The following is a 6,904-nucleotide window of genomic DNA, read 5'->3' on the forward strand; positions in this document are numbered from 1 at the left end:
TTGAATGGTCCAACTGGTGTTGCAAAATTGTTTAGAGAGAGGAAAAACCTACACACATCTAGCAGCAAGAGTATCAGAAGTGGAGTACTGAGTGTAAAAGAGACACAGGAGTGTTTTTCCTTTCAGTTTTTTAATTCACTTTTCTATGAATTCATGTTGATTATATTTTACAAAGTTACTGGCTTACGACAGATTGGAAATGTAAAGAAATCAGCCTTTTACCTGAGATATTTGGGCAGCACTGGCCTAGAGTCAGAACAATGCAAACCAAGATTTTTGTTTGATAGTTTACACTAGATTATTGGGGAAAGGAGAGAGGGAGAGAGACCATCCACACACTGATTAAAGGTTGGCTATTATGAAAGCTGTGATTTGCCCAAGGTGTGGAAACGTGGAAGGAGTATGAGCAGCAAGGGTGAGCGGGACTTAAAGTGGCAATTTAATGATGTGTTATAGGCTTCAGACTCTTGCCATGCACCCAGGACCTTGTACTATATTCAGATTAAAGTCTCAGCTGCTATTAAATAAATGAAGAACAAAATAATGGTGGGGGGGGAATTGAAGTTTTGTTTTTCTAATGCTAACTTTCTCCTATAACCTGGAAGGTTATAGCTACTTTCAGATTTTTAAAAGAAATTGTTTATACACAAGGGAAATGTTTTAAAGAAATCTAAGAAAGAGAAGGAAAGGCTAATGTAGCAAGGCACTGCAGGGGAGCGTCGCTGTGTAATAACTCGCATGTGGGATGGGTGACAGGTTTTGGGCTGTGTGCCTGACCATGCACCATGTCGTTATATAATAAAAGACACCCTCCTCCAGGCCTCTGCGCCTTCACCGACATACACAGCTACTGGGACTGCACAGAACACGCTGAGACACGGGGGTCCAGACACATTCCCAGGGCAAAACGACAATCAGTTAAAAAAAAAAAAAAAGGCAATCCTTGTAACACAGGGAGCAGATGATCTTGAAGACTGGAACGCCGTGACTCGGGTCTCCTAGCCTGCCCGGGTCCAGGCTCTCTACTCTGTAGGGGCAGCTAAGATTTTGAGATTCTGACCCATGTTATGTGAAATTATAACACGTGTGTAAAAAACCATTTCAATCCATAAAAGATGGTACAAATATGAGAAAGGTATTTGATGCTCCCTAACTGATGTTGTAAAAAGCTTCTGTGTGCTTTTTTCACCGCTCGCCCCAGTGTTACCTGCAGACTCCCAACACCCAGCCACATACTAACGGGCTGGTCTCTTCACATTTGAGGCCTGAATTAGATGCGCTGAGCTAGGCATGTGCAGCTATCATGGCACAGCCAGCTGACACCTTGTATGTGAACTGGCTTCCTTGGTGGCACTGTTAGCTGTTGGACATCAGACTATGCTAAATCTCACCCCCCAAGAAGCATGCCCAGGAGACCTAATGTTTGAATAATAAAAAAATTCAGAAAGTGAGAACTGAGAAAGTGAACGGAAAAACACTTTTTTTTTTCAAGAAAATCCCTAAGAAATTAAAAACATATGCAAGTTAAAATGATTAAGTGTCAGTCACGTACAGAGACACTTACCGAGGAAATTCAGAACACCAAGAACAAAGAGAAGATCCTAAAAACTGCAAGAGAGGAGAAGCAGCAGTTGACATGCAAAGAAGTGACGATTAGAATGGCGACTTCTCAGTTGGAACACTGGAATCTAGAAGACAGTGGCTTTCTGGACAATGTCAAAAGTCTGACTGATGTCAGATTCTTCCCAGTCTAGAAGCCCATACTTAGCCAAATTATCAATCATCAAATGTGAGAGGAGAGTACCCTTCGAAATAAAGGTATTTTATACAAGTAAAGTCTCAAAAAAAAAGTAACCTCCCAATAAGCCATAAGAGAGCTACTTCTCCAAGACAGAATTTAGGTGTGTAGTGAAGGGAATCCAGGCTGAGGGGAGAGGTCTCCACGTGACCACAGGCAACAGGTATGGACACTGGTCTGGACTGGAGCAGGAAGGAAACAGACTCCACGAGGGAGCCCTCCCAGGGGGAAAAAAAAAAAGTGGGCCTAGTAGGTCCTGGAGCACTTCGAGTTTTGAGAGGAAGTTTACATTTCTTGCAGAGAGCTTAAAGGATGTATTAGGGATGACCTCCTAGAAAGCAAAGCAGCAAGGAATATGAGAATTCCTAACTCCAGCAAAAGTTAAAGGAATGTTATTATATGGCTCCATTTGGAAAAAATACATAGCCATATCATGATTTGGTTTTTGCTTTTTCTTTTTGGCTGCCCTAGATCTTGGTTGTGGCATGCAAGATCCACTTCCTCAACAAGGGCTCAAACCTGGGTCCCCTGCATTGGGAGCATGATTGGACCACCAGGGAAGCCCCTCATGATTGTTAATGTAACTAAACTGTGAGATAATTGTATGGGAGGGTAGAGAGGGAGTAAAGACGGAGGTCAGATAGGAGCGGGGGGCAGCAAGAAAACTCAATCCTCATCTTCCAAGAAGGAAGTCAGAAGATAGTATCTAAACTCTGGAACCAAAAAATCAAGAAACAGTAGTTGAGTAGTTGGCGGTTCAGTGGTTAGGACTCCGTGCTTCCACTGTACGGGGCGCAGGTTCGATCCCCGTCAGGGAACTAGGATGCTGCATGCCAAAAGAAAGAAAACCTACTGAGGGAACAGCTCATGAAGGACTCCTAGGACACTGTAAACACGTTGGCTTTTTACTCGGGGAGATTTGTGAAGCCACCGGAGGATTTTAAGCAAACAAGAGGATGATCCGAGTTGTTCTAGAAAGATCAGGTGTTAAGATTAAACTGTAGATTGGTCGGTTTGGAAGCAGGGAAGTCAGTTAGCAGGCTCCTAAGGTTAGTTATCCAGTCAAGAGCTTGGATCAAGCCGGTAACCACAGAGGTAATGAAAAGCAGACAGGTTCCGGATATGTTTTGAAGGTAGAGTCCCTAGGATTTGCTAATAAACTGGATGTAGAATGTGAAAGAAAGAAAAGTCAAAGATGAAGCCAAGGTTTCAGGCTGAACCACTGGAAAGATGAAGTTGTTCATTTGTTGAGATAGGGGAGGCTGTGGCTACAGGAGGCTGTGAGGGTGCTATTGCTGGGTAGGTGGTTGGATATATGGGTCTGAAATTCAAGGCAGAAGACATGGCTGGTGGTATAAATGTGGGAATCGTAGCTCTAATGATCAGAACCATTTCTTTGTCTTCTCCTGAAAGTGAAAGTGTTAGTCACTCAGCCGTGTCCAACTCTTTTGTGACCCCCATGGACTGTAACCAACCAGGCTCTTCTGTCCATGGGATTCTCCAGGCACGATTACTGGAGTGGGTTGCCATGCCCTTCCCCAGTTGATCTTCCCAACCCAGGGATCAAACTTGGGTCTCCCACATTGCAAGCAGGTTCTTTACCATCTGAGCCACCAGGGAAGCCTTATCTTCTCCTGAAATGGTAAACAGTTGCCAAAATAAGGCTGCAGAATAAACTAACCCCAAACTTAGTGGCCTAAAGCAACCACCATCTGCTTAGCTTAAGCTTCTGTAGATCAGCAGTTTTGGCCGAGCTTAGCTGGGCGGTTCTGGTCTTGTTTCATTTTGGCCAGGCTTTCTCGTGCATCTGCGTCAGCTGGCTGGTCAGCTGGCAGTTCTGGGATGATCTCGGCTGCAAGGACTCACCGCTCCTCTGCTTGGTCTCTCGTCCTCCAGCAGCCAGCCCTGGATGTTTCTGGTGGAGGCAGAGCTCCCAGAGAACAGAAGTGCTCAAGGCCTCTGGAAGCCTAAACTTAGTCCTGCCACACTGACACTTCTGCCAGTCTCCTGGTCAATGCAAATCACAAGGCTGGAGGTGGAGACGCAGGCAACAGACTTCATCTCTTGATGGAAGGAGCTACCAAGTCACAAAGGCAGGGGTCCAGAAGAACCATTGGGGCCATCATTCATTCGATTTACCACATGTCTCAACTCTAAAATGTTTTAATACTGGGGTGGGTTGCCATTTCCTACTCCAGGAGATCTTCCCCCACCCAGGGATCGAACCCACGTCTCTTGCATCGCCTGCACTGGCAGGCAGATTCTTTACCACTGGTGCCACCTGGGAAGTTGTTTTCAACTCAGCCAGGTATATATGTATATATATATTGGTCTCACTGTGCAACATGCAGAATCCTGGTACCCTGACCAAGAATCGAACCTGTGCCCCCTGAAGTGGAAGCGTGGAGTCCTAACCACCGGACCACCAGGGAAGTCTCCAACCCAGCCACATTGAAGTTTGGAGTTGTCTTTTCTCTCTAAGAAGGACTTAAAAAGATCTGCCTATGACAGACAGGAAATAAGTGAAGCTGGTCCAGTTTTTGGCTCCAGCTAGAGTCTCAGTGGGAGGGAGGCAGGGTCCAAGAATATCAGGACACAGCGAAGTGGGGACATCTATTTTGAGGACCCAAGCATGAAGAGGAGGCAAACGATACTCTGCAACCACATCATGAGGCCTGCAGAAGCCATCAGCTGCAGGCTGGGTTCAGAAGCTGCCTGGCAATGCGAGGGACATGGATTCAATCCCTGATCAACCAACTAAGATCCCACATGCCAAGGAGCAACTAAGCCCATGAGCCACAACCAGAGAGTCTGGGCACTGCCACGAAAGATCCCATGTGCTGCGACTAAAACCCGATGCAGCCAAATAAATACTTACTGTAAAAAAAAAGCACAGGCTGAAAGACCCCACATATCGTCCATAATTTCACACAGCCCCTTGCCTCTAGGAAGGGATGTGTGAAAAACATCCCAGAATGTTATCCAGTTTTGCCACTTTAATCATCCCATAAAGCCTTATTAGCAGGTCATGTCAGTGCCTGATAGCCTGGTGGAAATTCCTTGTTTTTCCTGTCATAAACCCTTCTTTCTGCAGCAATCTAAGCCTGGATCTTCTTTGATTGCAGATTCTCAGAAGGGAGAGGATGATAGTATTGGTTGCTTGGATATCTTTAGCATCAGCCAGCTAGGTGTTCCTTCTCCATGTAGACAAAAACACAATCAGTCGATCTAAGAAAGAATTGGAAAGTTTTATTCAAGCCAAATTTGAGGATTATAGTCCAGGAAGAGATTCTCAGAAAGCTCCAAGAATGGTCCTGCTCATTAGAAGTCAAGATGCAATTCACATAAGCTTTTTGAGACAGAGGACGGTGCATCAAAGCGACGTATTATTGACAGTGTACACGATCCAGATCTAATCTCCATCGAGGTGGGTCATGTGAGCCCTTGGAAGATCAGGAAGGAATGTTATCTTTTAAGGCGTTGTCTTGTGTTGAGGCTGAAGGTACTTAGTCGTGTAGGACTCTTTGCGACCCCAGGGACTGTAGCCTACCAGGCTCCTCCGTCCATGGGATTTTCCAAGCAAGAATACTGGAGTGGGTTGCCATTTCCTTCTCCAGGGGATCTTTCCGACCCAGGGATCGAACCCGGGCATCCCACATTGTAGGCAGACACTTTCCCGTCTGAGCTACCAGGAAAGGCTGGGAGAACATTGTGCTTTACGGTTGAGCAGGTATTTCTGTGAATGGTAGAGGTTTGGTCCCTGCACAAGGCAGACGGGCACACGTACAGTAGGGGAAGAGAGGGGGCCCAAGGGCAGAGAAGACCTTTTATGTTTAAATTTTTCTTGTCTTGCCATAGAATATGAATTTTATTTCACATCCTAATGTCCTGTCAAAGAAAAAATTAATCAGTCTGTCTAAAAAGAAATCGAAATTCATTTTACTAAAGCCAAACCGAGGATTAGGACACGGAAACAACCTCTCAGAAAGTTCTGAGGACTGTTCTGCCGGTTAGAGGTCAAGTTATACAAGTTTTTGAGACAGAGGGCTGTACGTGTTATAGACAATTTACACAATCCAGATTACACTACAGAGCGAGTACTGGGTCAGGGGTCCTCGTGGCCCCTTACAAGACTAGGAAAGAAGGTTATCTCCTACAAAGCTGTGAACTTTGTTGAGATTAAGGAAGGTTATCGGCCAAGGAGGTCTGGTTAATATAAATGCACACACAAACAAAAGGAGAGGGAGGAGGCCCGGACAGGCAGAGAGCGGTTTTATATTTAAGTTCTTCTCACCTTGCCATGAAATACGAATCTCATTCCATCAGTCCTTGGACACATTTTTTCCACCCTCCACTGCACGGCCAGGCATCTGCGGGAAGGGCTGTGACCTGGCATTTCCGGCCCCAGGTACAACAGCACGGCCTTTCAGGCACGTTTCCAGCATTTCCTCCAGAAACAGACCAAAAGCGAAGGCGTCACCCTACAAGACTAAAACCAGCTTTGCATTTTTAATGTTTTGGAAATAAGAACACGAACACACAGAGGAAAGATTCATAGAGTACAGGAAGATGCTAGGCTCACCACCCCCCTTCCCTTTGGCAGCACCATGTAGCTTGTGAGATCTTAGATCCCCGACCAGGGATCAAACCTGCACCCAAGGCAGTGAAAGTACCAAGTCCTAACCACTGGAATCCCCAGCTCACTCATTTTAGATTTTTTCTTTTTCTTTTTGCCTCACCATGCAGCAGGTGGAACTTCCCTGACCAGGGATCAAACATTTGCCCCTTGCAGTGAAAGCTCAGAGTTATAACCATCGGACCTAAGCACCAGACTGCCAGGGAAGTCCCAGCTCACCCATTTTAAAGTGACATCTTGTTAACGCTGAACCAGAATCTTAGAGTGGCTCAGACAAGTATGAATAAAGAATCAGTGGCCTAAGAGCTCAGGAAGTGTAGATGTATGGAAGATGGGAGACCTAACCAGGCCATTCTGAAGGAGATCAGCCGTGGGATTTCTTTGGAGGGAATGATGCTGAAGCTGAAACTCCAGTACTCTGGCCACCTCATGCAAAGAGTTGACTCATTGGAAAAGACTCTGATGCTGGG

General features: G+C 45.7%; 1 long non-coding RNA gene across 1 annotated transcript; it reads right to left on the bottom strand.

Moving 5' to 3' along the window:
• Positions 1–5,025: 5,025 nt before the first annotated feature.
• LOC120883201 lies at positions 5,026–6,472 on the bottom strand. The gene is made up of 2 exons (XR_005725712.1): positions 6,093–6,472; positions 5,026–5,241 (listed from the first exon to the last, which is right to left on the bottom strand). It is a non-coding gene; the product is annotated as an uncharacterized LOC120883201 (long non-coding RNA).
• Between the last annotated feature and the right edge of the window lie 432 nt (positions 6,473–6,904).

The sequence above is a fragment of the Oryx dammah genome, unplaced genomic scaffold (assembly GCF_014754425.2).
Source record: "Oryx dammah isolate SB20612 unplaced genomic scaffold, SCBI_Odam_1.1 HiC_scaffold_24, whole genome shotgun sequence".
In the NCBI taxonomy this organism is placed as follows: domain Eukaryota; kingdom Metazoa; phylum Chordata; class Mammalia; order Artiodactyla; family Bovidae; genus Oryx; species Oryx dammah.